This window comes from Bubalus kerabau, chromosome 4 (genome assembly GCF_029407905.1).
Source record: "Bubalus kerabau isolate K-KA32 ecotype Philippines breed swamp buffalo chromosome 4, PCC_UOA_SB_1v2, whole genome shotgun sequence".
Classification (NCBI taxonomy): domain Eukaryota; kingdom Metazoa; phylum Chordata; class Mammalia; order Artiodactyla; family Bovidae; genus Bubalus; species Bubalus kerabau.
In genome coordinates this window covers 119,273,536-119,290,892 of record NC_073627.1, presented here as the reverse complement: position 1 = coordinate 119,290,892, position 17,357 = coordinate 119,273,536, and the positions used below count along the sequence as shown (strand labels likewise).

The 17,357-nt window shown below is 42.4% G+C and overlaps 1 protein-coding gene across 15 annotated transcripts in view; it reads right to left on the bottom strand.

Moving 5' to 3' along the window:
* Positions 1–17,357, bottom strand: part of GCNT1 (glucosaminyl (N-acetyl) transferase 1) — a 193,721-nt gene that overhangs the window by 38,279 nt on the left and 138,085 nt on the right. The window contains exon 3 of one of the 15 annotated variants that reach the window (XR_008713633.1): positions 14,239–14,257. The exons of the other annotated variants lie outside the window; for them this stretch is intronic. The gene's annotated coding sequence lies outside the window, so the exon portion shown is untranslated. Of the gene's footprint in view, positions 1–14,238; positions 14,258–17,357 lie in introns of those variants that run through there. 15 annotated transcript variants of the gene reach the window in all.

Genomic DNA, 17,357 nt, shown 5'->3' with positions numbered 1-17,357 from the left:
TTGAACTGAGGGCCTCATTCCTTGGTGGCAGTTAGATGGAGGCTACCCTCAGTTCTCTGCTCATGGACCTCTGCAACATGGCACCTTGTTTCCCTGACAACAAGAGAGAATTTGCTAACAAGAGGGAGGGGGCCATTTTTATAACCTTATCACAGAAGTGACATCCTGCCAATTTTGCTGCATTCCATTGATTAGAAGCAAGTCACTAGATCCAGCCCCACCCAAGGGGAGAGGATTACACAGGATGTGAACTCTGGGGAGCTGGGACCAACGGGTGCCTCCTTTGACGTCATCCTATCACGCCCCCTTAGCCTTCTGCAAACTCCTCTTTGTGCTCTTCTCACCTGTAAATGATGGTGTTTCTCAATGTTTCTCTTCTTTATGGTTCTACCCTTTCTCCAATGACTTCAACTAGCACGTCTTTTCAAATTATTCAAGATCCAGTTTCAATCCCAACCTCCAAACCCCCACCATCATTTTCTCACTCAGTCTCTGGGCTCCCTCCATTCTCTGGGGAAAAAATTAAATTATTCTTCTTCTATGACCTGTTAGGACCATTTCTCTACTATCCCATTCTCACTGAAATTACACATACTGGGATTTAAATCCTGCTTCTGTTACCAGTTACATTATTTTGGACTACTCAACTTCTTTGAACCTTAGTTTATTCATTTAAAAAATGTGAATAAAACTCTTATCTTACAAACTTATGTAAGAGCTAAATGGGATTTAAATGTCCAGCCTAATACTTAATAATAGAAGGCATTCAATAAATATTAGTTTTCCCCCACCCTGTTCTTCATCTTTGCACTCAATCTTTTGTCTGTTAACTTGCCAACTCCTCCCAAACCAGTGCCAACCCCACCTAACCATGTTAGCCTCTTGTTTTCTCTCCCATTTCCTTTTTAAAATAGACTAATTCTCTTTAATCCTCTTCCTCTTCTCTCAGATATAGCCATTTTATGCCACTTCTGCCTTATTCTACCTCTGTTGCTGCTGCTAAGTCGCTTCAGTCGTGTCCAACTCTGCGCGACCCCATAGACGGCAGCCCACCGGGCTCCCCCGTCCCTGGGATTCTCCAGGCAAGAACACTGGAGTGGGTTGCCATTTCCTTCTCCAATGCATGAAAGTAAAAAGTGAAAGTGAAGTCACTCAGTAGTGTCCGACTCTTCACGACCCCATGGACTGCAGCCTACCAGGCTCCTCCGTCCATGGGATTTTCCAGGCAAGAACACTGGAGTGGTGTGCCATTGCACTCTACCTCTAGCTCCTTCCAACTTTTCCATCTCTTATTTTTGCTCAGTTTACTTCTGGTTTTTACTTTTTATTTGGAAAGAATCTCAAACTTGCAAGAACAGAAGAAAAAAATTACTTTTCCTGAAATATTGAGAATAAGTTGTCTACATAATGCCTCCTCACCTCTAGATGTTTAGTATACTTCCTACAATCAAGGACATTCTTCTCATAACCTAATACAACTATCAAAGCCAGGAAATTAACACTGAAACATTACTACCATCTAATCCACAGATGCCATTCAAGTTTCACCTGTTCAAATTTATCCTTTAAAGTAAAAGGATCCAGTTTGTAGGAGACAGGAAGAATAAAAGAAAAGCAGGTCCCAGCAAGGGCCACAAAAGAAATTTATAATTATTGATAAACTGGATGCTATAAGGTATGAGACTCTTGGAACAAGTCCAGAGGGAACAGTTCATAATCTTGAAAACAAGATATGATCCTGCAGTCGGAAAACTGACCCCAGACTGTTTCTCAACTGGCGTCTCAGAGCCACATGTTTTACGTATCTGATGGAAAATCTATAGATAAGAATATTAGTCTTAGTTACTGATTTGTTATTGATTACTGTTTCCTAATTACTCAATGGTTAATGATCATTTTGTTCTTTGGCCCTGAAGTCCACGAGTTATAGTTTAACTCCCTGCATATTCTTTCATTCACGGCTGAAAGTATAATAAAGCTGGCTTGGATTCAGTTTCGGGACCTTCACCTTGGAGCGGTGTTGGTCCCCTGATCCTCGCTTTTCTCTGAATTCTTGTGTCTCGTTTCTCATTCTCTCGCCATATCACACTTTCGGAAACCCTGCTTGTCGAGCTGGTCTCAACACCAGTTCAGAACCACACGTGATATTGTCACATCTCTCTAGTTTCCTTCAATCTAGAACAATTCTTTAGTCTTTCTTTGACTGGAAAGACTAGTTTTGAAAAACACTGACACTTAAGATCTCTCACAGTATTCTGTAAAATGTGTCTTGATTTGGGATTCTTTGTTGGATTCAGGTTATTCATCTTCTTCAGCATTTATAACTCACAACTGATTTGTATTTTTCTCATTGTATCCTGGTGATATTCATTTGAACACTTGAGGAAGATTCTGTCTATACGGCTTTTGATGGGGATGTGTCAAAAAATACAGAGCTTGAAGGGGCTCCCACTGGTCAGATTTGGGACAGTTTGAGGATCAAAATAAATAATCATGCTAATAGATTATAATCTGTTGAATAAAATAAGATTCCATGAATTTATATCATAGTGAACAACAAGATAGTTATATCCACTCACAGCAACTCCCCAATACTTATTAATTGTGAAAGGAAAAAAAAAGTACTTTTTTTGAGCAAAGAGACTCATAAAAAGGCTTTTCTATTTGAAAACTCAATAGAGGAGGAATTTCCAATATAAAAAACATCTGTGGGGACTTCTCCGGTGGTCCATTGGCTAAGACTCCTTGCTCCCAATGCAGAGGGTCCTGATTTGGGTTTCCCTGTTGGATTCATGTTATTCCTCTTTGGCATCCATCCATCCCTGGTCAGGGAAGGAACTAGATCCCACGTGCCACAACTTAAGAGTGCGCATTCTACAACTAAAAGGTCCTTTATGCCACAGTGAAGACCTGGTGCAGCTAAATAAATAAATAAAAACATCTTTACATTTTGTTTAAAATTATTTCCTCACCAGAATAATAATTTCCAAACGTCCATACTGGTTTGCACCCCTTTCTTATAAAGAGAATGAACGAATTTTGTATAGTTTCATATTGGTTATTTGCCATCATTAAAAGTGATTCATGATCATTTTCTAAAAACTGGAAAAGACAGAAGAATAGGAAAGGAAAACGGTCTCTCCTGGTATCACCACCAGAATGCAAGCACAAGTAACATCCTGGTAGGAACTCGATGTTTATGTGACATACTCAAGATCACACAGCTGGTGAGTCAGCGCTGGAACAAAAACACAGACCGGTGGTCCTTGCATATTTGAATTGTCCTGATACTGGTCACTGATACCTCTTGTTCTAATTGATTTTCTCAACATACAAAATAAAAAAGCTTCATTTTCTGTTTCAGGAAAGATACATGCTTATTGAAAAATAAACAATATAGAAAGTATAGAGTAGAGGGTAAAATCACCCAGTCTTACCATTCAATCACATCACTGTTTATTAATACATTATAATGCATTTATCTGGAAAATCTTTCCATATATATCATCATCAATTTTTTATGTATGTAGGGAGAAGGCAATGGCACCCCACTCCAGTACTCTTGCCTAGAAAATCCCATGGACATAGGAGCCTGGTGGGCTGCAGTCCATGGGATCACTAAGAGTTGGACACGACTGAGCGATTTCACTTTCACTTTTCACTTTAATGCACTGGAGAAGGAAATGGCAACCCACTCCAGTGTCCTTGCCTGGAGAATCCCAGGGACGGCGGAGCCTGGTGGGCTGCCGTCTGTGGGGTCGCACAGAGTCAGATATAACTGAAGCGACTTAGCAGCAGCAGAGAGAAAGAGAGGCAGAGTTTGTGTTCTGATTATCTCTCCATGTCCAAAATTCTTTTTGATAATTTCCTAGAAGTAGTATACCTCAGCTGAAAAAAATTTAAATTGTTGACAAACACTGCTAAACCACCTAAGGAATAATTACATTAATTTAGACTGTCACTGTGTGAGACACTGCATTTCTCCACATGCTGTCAGAGATTAACAGAACTAGATATTAGTTAAAATGGCTAAGGACAGATTTGAACAAGTAATATGTTATTGCAATGGGGAAGGAGGTTCGGTGTAAACTGAAGTCAGCTTTGATCGGTACAGAGGTAACTGGGTATTTTAAAGAGAAAATGAAGGAGGAGAGAGGAAGGGGAACTGGGGCTCAGCAGAGTAAGGGAAGTGAAAAATCAGAGTGTGTGTCAGTGTCAGTGCTGATTCTGACGGCTGTGTTTGCCAGCTGGCAGTTACTGAAACCAGGAGTCACCCCCTCACAGAGACTGGGAAACAGGCCCCAGCCTTCCTCATGAATGCATTTTAGTGGAATGGGTTTCAGGTCCTTTAGAAAGACACTCCTGAATTGTAGGGGATAGGCTATATCTCAAAGGAACAGAGGTAGGATTCACAGTTGTAAGGCCTTTTTACTAAATGCTCCAAGAAAGGGGGTTCAGGGGTCAAGAGTCAGGTGTTGGCTCGAACCAACAGAAAACTCTTTTGACAGCCTTGACTTTACTCAGGCAGGCAATTTAAGAGGAACTTGGGTCATCCTAGGGATGTGACCTGGAGCAGTTAGAAATGGTCAGTGCTGAAGCTTTTAATGTGGGGGCAGAGGGGTTGACGAAACCATTTGTGTTGATAATTTGTAGTTTTCATAGGCCAAGGTTGGGAGCTAGTCAAGAAGAGGGCTCAGAGGAGCCTGGCTAGAATCTGGTCAAGGAAAAAAAACCTTTGTCAATACTTGTCTATACTAGGCTTTGATATGTTTTTAATTTTGACCATTCTGAAAGCAAGAAAAAGTTACCATTTTTTTTTCTTTTTTTGATACCATTGTTTTTATTTTATTTTTAAACTTTACAATATTGTATTGGTTTTGCCAAATATCGAAATGAATCCACCACAGAAAGATATGGTACATATACACAATGGAGTATTACTCAGCCATTAAAAAGAATACATTTGAATCAGTTCTAATGAGGTGGATGAAACTGGAGCCTATTATACAGAGTGAAGTAAGCCAGAAAGAAAAACACCAATACAGTATACTAATGCATATAAAGGAATTTAGAAAGATGATACCATTGTTTTTAATTGCATTTTCTTGAAATTAGTAAAACTGAACTCCTTTATATATATATATATATCTTCTGTTATCCGTATTTCTTCTTCTGTGGATTGACTGTTTATATTCTTTACCATTTTTTTAAGTTGAGATACTTATTTTTCTACCTACTGATTTGCAAGAGAGTGTTTTAGTTTGAAAATCTGAGAATTTTTAATACACTTGGCATTTAGTAACCTGTCCTAGGCCACACTGCCCTGAAGACACTCAAACACTATTCCTGTGGCTGTAAGGATCAAATCAAGAGATGTTTCACCAATAAACTCAGTCAGTTGCCCTACTATCTACCCCCACATTTTGTCCCTGAGGTTCTCTGAAAGAAGCAGGCCATGATGGGGCTCCCAGCTCCTGAAGGCATGTATATGTCTCTGGATTGTAGATCAGACTCATAAGTTCAACAAGGTATGCTTCTCTGACCTCTGATAAAGCCTAAAAATCCTGACTACAAGCCTCTTTCTCTCCCTGAACCTTTCCCTCCTCCCAGGCTATATAGGGCATAGAACAATCCGTTATATATAGAATGGTGTGATAGAATGCAAGTCCATCTCAAAAAGCTGTCAACTTGCTGTTTTTCTGGTTGACTAGTTAATAATGTTATGGACAGAATGACCTCGAGTCTGGTTTGCAGATATATTAATTCAATGGATTGACAGTCATGAAGAATAAAGAAAGTATATATTTAAGGACTGATCTGGCCAACTTCTGTCTCATACTAAAGAGATGAGGAGAAGTCTTCAAGCTCATGAAAAGATTGGAGACACCAAAGGCCAGCCTTCTGAAAATGCAGCTCCCTCTAAGGTCGCAAGGAATGTTGACATTCTCAAGTCACTCCTGAGGAACGTTGGAATGACCAATGGGCTCAGAAGAAAAAGAAGCCTCACTCCCAGTCTCCACCTTAAATAAGTAGAGATGCCTCATAAATGAAAAATATTATGCAGGAAAAGACTTTCTCCAAACCAAGAACAGGAGTCAAGGGTCTGCCCTTTGGGCCACTGGCCCAAAGTTAAGAGAATGTGTTGTGAGTAAAGAAGCATTGATCAAGCAGGAAAGAAAGTGATCCACAGGTTCAGCACTTGATGTGCTGTGCTTAGTTGCTCAGTCATGTCCAACTCTTTGTGACCCCATTGACTGTAGCCTGCCAGGCTCCTCTGTCCATGGGGATTCTCCAGGCAAGAATACTGGAGTGGGTTGCCATGCCCTCCTCCAGGGGATCTTCTCAACCCAGGGATCAAACCCAGGTCTCCCACAAGGTAGGAGGATTTTTTTTTACCATCTGAGCCACCAGAGAAGCCCACAGCACTTGATAGTATTAATATTTACTTTCTTTATAATCTGTATGTGGCTTCCACCTTTCCTTTTCTTCTCTCCAGTGTGAGAAGATCTAAGAGCTCAAGAGTTACTGTCATAACAGTCTTTGATGAAGAAATGCCTTTAGATCCCTAGATGACGTGGAAATTAGATCTCACATAAGGATATAAGTAATGGAAGCACAAACAGAAACTCCTGCTATATTTTTAATTTTAATCTTCCCCCCAAAATTAAAAAAAAAAAAAAAAGGTAACAGCTGTTTGTTGTAAAAATTTCAGCAAAGACATATTTAAAGAAATGTCCCCTGTATCATTTATTTTATATTACAAATGACTTCAAAACAATAATTTACTCACTTTGCTCATTAATCTACAATTTGGGTAGGACTTTGTAGGGATAGCTTATCCTTGTTCCACGTAGCATCTGACAGGGCAGCTTGGCCAGAGGCTGGGGTATCCACTCACAAGTCTGACTCGCCTCGATGGCAAGTTGTTTAAAAAGTCAGACAGATTTAAAGCTACAACTCTCATGAGGATATATTACCCAGATGGTTTTTAAAGAAAAATGAGAATCATAAATAAAAAGAACAAAGTAGTCTCCTCCTACTTGTTAAATATAATATTTTAAAGTTAAAAACTTGACTTTCACAGAACTATAAAGTGAATAGGTGCCAAAGATTTATTCAACTCATTAATTAATTACATTAATTATTAAATAACATGTTAAGACTGACTAAATGGATTAAAAACCAGTAATGTATATAGTGAGAAAAAGCAAGAGAGTTCCAGAAAAACATCTATTTCTGCTTTATTGACTATGCCAAAGCCTTTGACTGTGTGGATCACAATAAACTGTGGAAAATTCTGAAAGAGATGGGAATACCAGACCACCTGACCTGCCTCTTGAGAAGCCTATATGCAGGTCAGGAAGCAACAGTTAGAACTGGACATGGAACACCAGACTGGTTCCAAATAGGAAAAGGAGTACGTCAAGGCTGTATATAGTCACCCTGATTATTTACCTTATATGCAGAGTACATCATGAGAAACGCTGGACTGGAAGAAGCACAAGCTGGAATCAAGATTGCCAGGAGAAATATCAGTAACCTCAGATATGCAGATGATACCACCCTTATAGCAGAAAGTGAAGAACTAAAGCGTCTCTTGATGAAAGTGAAAGAGGAGAGTGAAGAAGTTGGCTTACAGCTCAACATTCAGAAAACTAAGATCATGGCATCTGGTCCCATCACTTCATGGGAAATAGATGGGGAAACAGTGGGAACAGTGACTGACTTTGTTTTTTGGGCTCCAAAATCACTGCAGATGGTGACTGCAGCCATGAAATTAAAAGACGTTTGCTCCTTGGAAGGAAAGTTATGACCGACCCGGACAGTATATTAAAAAACAGAGACATTACTTTGTCAACAAAGGTCCGTCTTGTCAAGGCTATGGTTTTTCCAGTAATCATGTATGGATGTGACAGTTGGACTATAAAGAAAGCTGAGCGCCGAAGAATTGATGCTTTTGAACTGTGGTGTTGGAGAAGACTTTTGCAAGTCCCTTGGACTGCAAGGAGATCCAACCAGTCCATCCTAAAGGAGATCAGTCCTGGGTGTTCATTGGAAGGACTGATGTTGAAGCTGAAACTCCAGTACTTTGGCCACCTGATGCGAAGAGTTGACTCTTTGGAAAAGACCCTGATGCTGGGAAAGATTGAAGGCAGGAGGAGAAGGGGAAAACAGAGGATGAGATGGTTGGATGGCATCATCGACTTGATCGATATGGGTTTGGGTAGACTCCAGGAGTTGGTGACGGACAGGGAGGCCTGGCATGCTGCAGTTCATGGGGTCGCAAAGAGTCGGACATGACTGAGTGACTTAACTGAATGTATATAGCATATCAGGAATGATCAAATTTATTTTCTAATAGATTCTTAATCAGTTACTATCCAATGACGCAACAAAATGCCACGTTTGGAGTTATCATTTCTACTGGAAGAAGTCAATTGAATCTCTACTGAATAATGCTCGTTTCTGGGGAAATGACTTCCATTGCTCAGTCTTGGTTGATGTACAGGACGAACTGTCCCTCCACAAACCCATTGTCCAAGACGGGCATGTGCCCCAGGCCAAGTCAAAATGAGCATTGAATTCTCTCAGTGAGAGATGCAGACACAAATGTATCCCCCAACTGGAGGCTGAAAGACATAGTCAGACTTGGCTGGGACTTTTGTAGGAGCCACTGCATTTTCAGGGGCACTTGATCTTGGAAGGTTTACGTTCTGAACCTGCTGCCAGGTGTCCTGGTATTACATAAAGCCTGAAAGGCAGAAGTACATGAGGATGGAGACAGACAAGAGAGGACAATGGCATCCTGATGACTTGAATTGCACCCTGGATACCTGCTGCCTGACTACAGCCCTAATCCCAGACTTCTCAATTATAGTCAATATACTTCCATTCTTTGGTTAGTTTAAGCCATGTAAATGGATTCCTCACAATAGACTTCTCCAGTCCTGGCTTCTTCTACACTAGCCCCCTAAACATATATTCATATTCACTTCTCTGTGCTTCAATTTCCCTTCTATCAAAAGAATAAACAGTACATACAAAGAATTGCCAAGATTAAATACATAATAAACTCAAATATAATATACTTTTACAAATGCTAAAGCAAAAGAAATATCACATAACTTTTCCTAAATTAAATTCTATCTAGTACTGTTCATTACTACAACATGAACCCTCCCAATATCAGTCATTATTGGGTGTTCTTTAACTCTTTGAGTGTTACAGTCTGTCAAAAAATTACCTAGGAAAGACTGTTTGGTCTTTGGTATACCATGGTTGCTACCGGGATGTTTGTTATCCAAGACCATGCATTCTACACACAGGCAGGTGGCTCCACAACCTCTTTGTCATCTAGGGGATTAAGCAAATTTCACGTAGCTCCTGAGACTAAAGTGCCAATCACAGAGCTGCAGCAAGTATGTCAGCTTATCCCTCAGGAGTCCTACTGGCTGCTAGGACACTTGCATACAAGACATCGATGCTTGTAGATTCCTCCTCCCACTTTTCCTCAAGCCCCTGGAGCCACTGCTAATCTTGGGCAATTCCCTTTCAACCCAGTGACTCCATCTCCAGGTCATCTCTGCCCGCTGAGGAACACCTGGCTAAATTTACCTCCCACACAAGAGCCTGGATCACATTCTGTAACAGATGCCCCGTAACTTCTGATCTGGGCAGGGAAACACACAAAGAAATTAACAACCGGTGGTAGGCAGCCTCCAAGAGGACTCCCCGTGGTCCCCACCTCCTGGTCCTCACACCCCTGGGTAATCCTCTCCCCTTAAGGGTGGGCTAGACCTAGTGACTCACTCCTAACAAACAGAATACAGCAGAAGTGATAGAATGACGCCTCCAAAATCAGCTTATAAAACAGCAAGAACGTCTGGTCTTGTTTGATCTTACTCTCCCTCACTGCTCTGAGGGAAGCCAGAGGCCAAACTATGAACTTCCCCAAAGAGGATCCCACGTGGCAAGGAACTAATATCTAGGACCATGGCCAGAGAGAACCCAAGGCTTGCCAAAAGCCACGTGAATGAACTTGGAAGCAGATGGATTCTCCCCAAGATTCGCCTTGAGATGACTATAACCCTGGCCAAAGCCTGGAGTGCAGCCTCAAGAGGGACCCTGAGCCAGCTACAGAGCTGACTCCTGACTGACAGAAACTGTGAGATCAGAAATGGTGCTCGTTTTAAGACTTACTAAGATTTCAGATAATTTGGTACACAGTATCGTATTACTAATACACCACTTTCAGGATCAGAAGTCTAGAATTGCCTAGAAAAGCAAGTGAATTTACCTTTTCCTTTCTTTGAAAGTCTATTCAGACAGGGACTAGGGCACAGCAATTAATAGCTTGGTAACTTATCCCATGACAACCACAAGCAAATTACTTGAAATGATACAAGAGGCCTAACAAGAAGCTCTACCAAGGGAAATTACCACCTTCTGGCATCGACAGTCCAAACTTCATCCCACAGTGAAGATAATCAGCACACTTCTAAGCCCCTCCAATGGAAGGAAGAAACAAGAGCCTGAGGCTCAGGGGAAGGGCAGGGAGGCAGGGGCTACAAGTCCTTTCAGCTGCTCACTGGGATCCCTCAACAAACCCAGACCTTTCCCTGTGTCTGTGAGAAAATAACAAATTTCAGTCTAGGTGCTCAAGGTTAATGGAATTTCTAGATAAAAGTCCTCAAAGGCTAGAACTCCTATCCCTAAAAGAGAACCCTGTCCTAAATGGGAAGATTCTGGAGCAGTCCTGAGAATGAAAGCCTGCCATGAAGACTGTCTCTAGGAACAGGAGCCCCTTAGACAACTCTGGACACAGAGGGAGTATCTGTAGGTCCGAGAGGTGGGATTATGGGACTCAGCCATGGTCTCCACCACCATGAATCAGAACATTCATGCACAGGGTGTGGGGCAGGCTTGCTGTGTAGGCTCCCCCACTGCCTTGGTGCTCAATGTCAGGGGTTCCTGCAGAAACCCAACCCTATACAAAACTAATCATGGAGCCTAGACTGGCAACACACTGTGAGCCCTGAATGTGGACAGAATGCATCTGAAAAGGTTTTCTGGTCAAATATGTTCTTAGCGCTCCACCATTATTCAGCCAACAGCTTTCCTGCTTGTGTGAACCCTCCTGTTTATCCATGTGGGCAACAATCAGGATAGGGAAGGGAAACCCAGTGCTGGAAGCAGAACGAGACTGAGGTATCTCTCCCGGATGCTTCTGCCTTGCCACCTGCGACAGGTCTTGTACTGTCCCCTGGAGGATGGAAATCCTGATTGCGGCGAGAAGCAAAGATTGGGATCCAGTAATGACTTCCTCAGGGCCAGCGTCTGAGGTGTTTTAAGCCACTGCCTCACCTTCGGTGAGCATCTGGTATATGAGCAAGATCACCAACGTGAGTCACATCCCCTGAGTTCTCCAGTCATGGCTTTTCTACCTAACGGATGGGTGACCGAACATCTCTGAACTTCAACTGAAAAAATCAAATTAAATGAGAACACTTCTGGTTTCTAGTCCAGAATGTAAGGAACTTGGGAGTTGTCTCTCCTGTCTACACACACACACAAAGATGAACAAACTACAGACTAGTAACCCTTATCTCCCCAAAGAACTGAGGTCACAGACCAAACATCTGCCTCCCCAAACTGAAGAGACCAACAAACAGATACAGAAAATCATAATTTTTTGGAACAGAAATCCAAGAGCAGAAACCTTGGAGAGAATCAGAACCCATGTAGGGAAACCTAAATATAACAAATTTCTGGAGACTCAGTGTGAACAAGTCTGAGAGTTAGAGATCCTCACCTTTTGTAAGTTTTATGTCCAGGAGCCCCACTAACTTTTCACAGTGAAGATCAGAGAAAAATTCCCTAGTGCTTCCAGCAGGAAGGGAAAATGGCTGTTTTTATTTATGCCCAGAACATGTTGTTCTGCAAAGCACTGCCTTTAAGAGTTTTACTAGACAGTAACCTACTGGGATTTTACCAGAGCCTGGAGATGGAAAATATTCAAATCCAGTCCCCTCTAAGCCTTCCTGTCTTAGCTAACAGAGAAAAACAAAATGAAACTGAGACGCATTGGCGAAGGTCAGCACAGGCTCACTAAAGACTGAGACCTAATCATAGGAGCACAGAGCACTTCCTCCCTCCCCTCATCCACCCTACCCCGACCCCCCTCGCATCACAGGGCTCCTGTATGATAGGGGAACACGATGGAAAGAACCGTGTGTCTCAGGAAAGAGTTAAGAAGTCTCTAGGGAAACTCAGGGACAATGAAGGAGACAAAAATAAGGATGTCAGTGGACAAGGAGCCTCTCACAGCTACAGCAAACAGTAAACACAGCCTAATGCCTGGCCAGATCAACATAAATTCTAATTCAGCTCCTTTTACTCAGTACATCATGCCCAGTTTTCAACCCAAACGTGTAAAACATCCTAAAAGACAAGCTAAATGATGGATGTGCAGTATTATAGACTAGATTATCTAAAGCAGAAACGAATTTTTCTATACCTTAAGCTAGTTTGCTCTTTAAGCCTGCCCCACCTGACAGGAACTAAAGGTTGCTTTTCTAGGGGCATTTTCCAGAAGCCAGAGTAGGTGAATAGCCTGGGGGAGCCAGGATGAGCTGTACTGCCCTAACTTTTCCACTCCTCTGGAGCATAAATGGCAGTGTTAGTATACCAGATAGAGCCAGTGGCTTGTTTGTGATACATTCAGGCTATGGACCTGAAGGTTGGCCTTTGGCTTGGCCTGGAGCTTGAGACCTAAGTCCACCTGCCCACAACCTGGAATCAGCACCCCAGACTCTAGCCAGCCTGGCTCCAAGAGGCCTCAGTGGTCCTGGTGAGATAGGCCTGGGATCGGGGTTCATGAGTTGGTACTTAGGCCAGGGTGATTTGTTTTGCCCAAGGGTCAGCAGCTGGGTTCATGTTCTTCTACAGCCAAGAGCCTCTCAGCCCTCCAGGTTGGGGAAACAAATGGAAACCCACAGCAATATTGGGAGGCTGTCCATGCTGGGCCCTTCCCCTTGCCCTTCTGCTCCTTGCTGAATAATAAATAGAACTGTGCTCTTTAAAAAAGTTTTTTTAGGTGGGAGATTGACAACCTGATAAGATGAAGTAAGATGAGAAGACCCGGTCAGGAACCAAGTTTAACTGGGTAACTCTATGCAGTGTCTGAATGATTTGTGTATAGATAGGAAAGGACATGTCATCAGAGTAGGAAACAGACCACTAAAATTGAAACACAGTGGCAGACAGACGCCCCCTTTGGTGAGGGTGAATAAAAGGACACTGATGGGGTGGGTACAACATAAGAGGGTAGTGACCGGAGATGAGAATGTCAAGGTTAGAGAGGAAGCTGGATGTCCCTGGGGAACCCATCAGGAACGGTGTCTTCCACCAGTTTCCACAACACAGGAAGTTTAGCTCCCCTGGGTGTTGGGCAGCACCCCTGGCTACAGTGAGCTTGATGGAAAGTCTGCAGAAAGCTGTCTTCAACAGGGAGTTACCAAGGTGGCCAATGGAAACAGAAAGGACCACCTGCATCCAGAAGCACTGCAGGGAACAAGACGGCAGCCAAATTCACGTGCTCCCACGTCCCCATGTCATTACAGGCCTTCACACACACCCAAGGCATTCTTTCACCCCGTCCTCCCTGGGAGTCCCTCTCCTCCGTTCATCCAGGTTCTACTGGATTGTACAGAGGCCCTGGGTAGCACAAGCTGTGCTGGGAAGAAGGATACAGGAAGGAAGGGAAGAGATTAATCACCATTTCCACAGAGACAGTGAGTCCTGGTTCAGGTCAGCCACTTTCAGGCATGTTTCCAAGCTCGGAAATAAGAGCCCAGGTGACATGGGGTGAAGACCAAAACAAAGGGATCCCACAGGAGGCTAAATAGCCCTTTAGGGAAAGATTCTCCAACCCCATGAAGTGCTGACTCACCCAGCTGTCATCTACACCCCACCCTCTCTGCTTCACTTCTGACAGCCTCACTTTAACTCAGACTCAATGAGACTTGATTTCAATCCTCCCCAGACAGTCCCAGGTAGCTTCCTCTGTCCCTACAGTCACAGGTGTGATGTTCAGCCTTCCCTGGAGGCGTAGATGTGGTCCACCCCCTTATCCACTGCCTCTTCCTCCAATAGGAGCTTGTTTCTCTCCATTCACCAGAGCCTCTCTTGAGGAGGCCCTACAAGCAGCATGAGGAAGCTTCTAGACTCTCTCCTCCATCTTGATGAACAGGAGCACCTGGAGAGAAGAGTCATCAATGGAGACAATTTCCGAATTTAGGAGACTGACACAAGGTCGGGCTGAGGTCAGGCCACCCATTAAGGTCTGGGAACATCTTAGAGACACTGTTGACAACAGGACACCACAGTCATGTCATCCAGCCCTTTGGGACCAGTGAAGGTAAACGAGTATCCCACCCATAGGCTGCAAGAGCAGCAGGCAAGGAGCCAGTTCTTCCAGGGTGTCCTTGTCTGCTCAGTGAGTCTGGGTGACAGCTGTCCCGTTCTTTGGTGGTTTTTCCCCATTGGAGTCCCCTCTGTCTTACTCAGGGGGACATCTCATGGCCCCTCAGTCCTAACACAGGCTAAGGGATTCCCACTCCTTCCCTGCCCAGAGCCTGTCCAACCCCAAGGTCCCAGAATTCACTGTAGGAAGAGTAGGGAAGAGATGAGAAGAGACACACAAGAGCAGTTCTCCTGAGCCAGGCCACAGATGAACGACAGACCTGTTATAGACAAAGCTACTTTATTTTTGGGGGGGCTCCAAAATCACTGCAGATGGTGACTGCAGCCATGAAATTAAAAGACCCTTACTCCTTGGAAGAAAAGTTATGACCAACCTAGATAGCATATTCAAAAGCGGAGACATTACTTTGCCAACAAAGGTTCATCTAGTCAAGGCTGTGGTTTTTTCCTGTGGTCATGTATGGATGTGAGAGTTGGACTGTGAAGAAGGCTGAGTGCCGAAGAATTGATGCTTTTGAACTGTGGTGCTGGAGAAGACTCTTGAGAGTCCCTTGGACTGCAAGGAGATCCAACCAGTCCATTCTAAAGGAGATCAGCCCTGGGATTTCTTTGGAAGGAATGATGCTACAGCTGAAACTCCAGTACTTTGGCCACCTCATGCAAAGAGTTGACTCATTGGAAAAGACTCTGATGCTGGGAGGGATTTGGGGGCAAGAGGAGAAGGGGACGACAGAGGATAAGATGGCTGGATGGCATCACTGACTCGATGGACGTGAGTCTGGGTGAACTCCGGGAGTTGGTGATGGACAGGGAGGCCTGGCGTGCTGCGATTCATGGGGTCGCAAAGAGTAGGACACGACTGAGCGACTGATCTGATCTGAATATGGAGGGAAAAAGCTAGACAGGAGACAGAGAAAGACAGAGTATATGCCATCAAATATGTAACCTCATTAGTTACATGTTAGAAGTATTGGCAGGTTAATAGAAATGGTATAAGCAATAGGGATTTTGTTGAGAAGCTGGAAAGTAGGAGGGAAGATTTAGCAAACCCTTTATAGAGAAAGCAACCATAGTGTGAATAAAAACAAACAAAAGATATTTCTGCATACAACTGCAATTACTCCCTTAAGAGGACTGATTACGATAAAAGAAGGTCTCACGTGTCATATTAGGATAGCACAGATGCACAGGTTGATAGTGATTTGGGAGAAATGAATTGTGCTGTAAAATATGAAAGAGAGATGGGAGTGGTGGTGAGATAGAATTCACAGCACTTAGCCCAAGAGAGAATCTGCAATAAAACAATCACGGACAGAGAGTTTAAATTTGATTGTGGGGAGGGCTCACACCTCTTTGTTACTGTCTTTGTTACCCTGACAGTTTCTTTAAGAAAGAGCACTTTGCGTGGAAGTGGATTCTTTGGGGTAAACTTACAAAGAGTCCTGTGGCTAGCTTGATGTAAGGTCAAAAAAGGTCACATGGGGAAGTTGTCCTTGAGGACAGCAGAGGATATAAATGTAATTTCCTGGGAATTTTCAAAAAATCCTGGGAAAACGTCAAACTTGAAGACTGTGGAATTAGTAAAGATCACCAACTGGTAAAGCTGGACCCTGATATAATCAAGGTTATATGTGGAATAAGCAGAATACTGCACTAAAGTAAAATGAATATAATGGTGAAAAGTTGAAAGCCTTTCCACTAAAATCTGGAACAAGACAAGGATGCCCACTCTCACCTCTTCTATTCAACACAGTATTTATTGGAAGTCCCAGCCATAGCAATCAGAAAAGAAAAAAATAAATAAATAAAAGGTATCCAAATTGGAAGGGAAAAGGTAAAATTGTTCTTATACGCAGATGACATGATACTATAGATAGAAAACCTAAAGGTTCTACACAAAACTACTCGAACTGATAAACAAATTTAGCAAAATAGCAGGATACAAGATTAAAATACAGAAATCAGTTGTACTTCTTTAAACTAACAATGAAATACCAGAAAAGGAATGCAAACAGTCTCTTTTAAAACTGAACTCCAAAAAATAAAATACTTAGGAATGAACCTGACCAAGGAGGTGAAAGACATACACACTGAGAACTATAAAACATTAATAAAGGAAACTGAGGATGATTCAAAGAAATGGAAATATATTCCATGCTCTTTGATTAGAAGAATTAATATTGTTAAAATTGTCAAACAACTGAAAGCAATCTACAGATTTAAGGTGATCCCTCTCAAATTCCCAGGACATTTTTCATAGAACCAGAATAAATAATCCTAAAATTCACATGAAACTAGAAAAGTCCAGAATTGCCAAAGTAATCCTGAGGAGGGAGGAAAAAACAGCAGGAGGCATAACCCTCTCAGACTTCAGACAATATTACAAAGCTACAAAAATCAAAACAGTGTGGTACTGAAACAAAACCAAAAATATGCATGAATGGAATGGAATAGACAACCCAGAAATAATCCCCTGCACTTATGGTCAATTAATCTTCTACAAAGGAGGCAAGAATATACAATGGGAAAAAGTCTCTACCACAAGTGGTGTTGGGAAAGCTGGACAGCCACATGTAAATCAATGAAGTTAGAACACAGCCTCACACCATACATAAAAATAAACTCAAAATGGCTTAAAGACTTAAACATAAGACATGACATCATAAAACTCCTAGAAGAGACCATAGGCAATACATTCTTTGTAATAAATTGTACCAATGTTTTCTCAGATTAGTCTCTCAAGGTAATAGAAATAAAAACAAAAATAAACCAAAGGGATTTAATCAAACTTACAAGCTTGTGCACAGAAAAGGATACCACAAAGAAAATGAAAAGACAGAATGTGAAAAAATATTTGTAAATGATGTGATAGA